Genomic DNA, 1780 nt, shown 5'->3' with positions numbered 1-1780 from the left:
CCCGCGGGCTCAGGGGAGGCTCCCTGTGTGTGTGGGGGGGCTCCCGCGGGCTCAGGGGAGGCTCCCTGTGCGGGTGTGTGTGTGGGGGGCTCCCGCGGGCTCAGGGGAGGCTCCCTGTGTGTGTGTGGGGGCTCCCGCGGGCTCAGGGGAGGCTCCCTGTGCGGGTGTGTGTGTGGGGGGCTCCCGCGGGCTCAGGGGAGGCTCCCTGTGCAGGTGGGAGGTGAAGGGGCCTGAGGAGGGCCTTCTGCAGGTATCAAACAGCCGGTCTAGTAACTGACCGGCGCCTGCGTTCACTCTGGAACCTCCTTTGTGCTTCACCTGGGTCACAACCTCCCCTGGATGACTTCAGAGATGCTCAGGTATTGCCGTGACCATCTCCAAAGGCCAGTGCTGAGGCCAGGGGGCCCAGCATGGTCACCCCTTAACTCAGTGTGGCACAGGGACTCGCACAGGCTCGTGCTGCTGGACACGATGTCAGAGCCTCGCCCACGAGCTTGGCTCCCCCAACCTGAGCTCTAAGCCCTCGCTGGAGGCTGGTGCTGGGCACCCCCAGCACAGAGCCACGGAACGGCTGTCTCAGTCTGGGCAAGCTGGGGCCCCACTGTCGCCTGAGACCCAGCCCCAGAGATCTCAGGGCCGGGGGCTGCGTTTTCCAAGGCTGTGGCCCCAAGCGGGGTGAAGCTGTGAACGAGGGACTTTGTGGGCCGGCTGGGTCTGGTCCGCGGGCCGACCACAGTCAGGACGACTCTGGGGCGCTGGGGCCTGGAACCCCTCGAACTTCCCCTGGACACAGAAACAAAACGAAGCGACCTGGCGTCCCCCCAGCCCAAGGCCAGCTGGCCGGGAGCTGCTGGAAAGCGGACCGCACCAGCTGGCCCTGGCAGTGTGACATCGCGCGCGGGGGGCCTGAATCTCAGCCTCCCGGGGTCCAGGAGGTGGCCTGGGGGACCCCACCAGGAGCAGGAGCAGGTCTGGGTTCCACCCTGCCCCGCCGGGCGCTTGCTCGCGCGGACGACGGCGCCCCCTGGCGGCTGGCCCCCGGCCGTCCCGCAGCTGCCCGGGAGCCTCCGGGCGCGCCCCGAAACGTCCATTTTGGGCTCCGGATATTCCCATAGCGACCAGCGGGCCAGGGCTTCCCGGAGGCGTGTCCTGCGGTCCTCCGCTGCCCAGGCCGGCATCCGCGCCTGTCCTCACGCGTGGTTCTCGCTTGCGCACCCCTGCGGGAGCGCAGGGGGAGGCCGGCTGGGAAGAACTCGGGGTGCAGGAGCAGGAGGCGGGCGCCGGCGCCCCGCCCGCCGCTGGGCATCACAGGGAGAGCTGAATGGCTCAGGTTGGCTGGAGCCGTTGGCAGGTGAAGGGACCAAGCGCAGCGACGGTGAGCACCTGTCCCAAGCGCACAGTGTGAGCCCTCGGCCTTGTTCCGTGGCCAGTGTGACGGGCCTGATGCCCCGGGATGGAGTGGGGGGCCGCAGCCCCCCCCCTCCAGAGTGCAGCCTCAGAGGCCGGCGACAGTGATCTTCCATCCTGCCCCTTCCTTTGTGGCAATGGCCCAGCGGCTGAGCCCCTGGACGCCGGTCCCACGCCCCCCCAACCCGGGGCCGGGCCCAGGGGCACCCCCAGCCTCACCCTGCACCCCACAAGCCCGTCGCTCATGTCAGTGTCGCCGCTCCCTGCGCCTGCCCCCACAGCGCGGCGCCGGCTGGCCCCGAGCGAGGAGCCGTCGTGCCCCGTGGACACCGCGTCCTCCGGCCGCTTCCCGCTCCGGCCGCTAGAGGGCAGC

This window comes from Condylura cristata, unplaced genomic scaffold, assembly GCF_000260355.1.
Source record: "Condylura cristata isolate star-nosed mole 26May11 unplaced genomic scaffold, ConCri1.0 scaffold00050, whole genome shotgun sequence".
Classification (NCBI taxonomy): domain Eukaryota; kingdom Metazoa; phylum Chordata; class Mammalia; order Eulipotyphla; family Talpidae; genus Condylura; species Condylura cristata.
Note: the sequence above shows the minus strand (reverse complement) of the source record.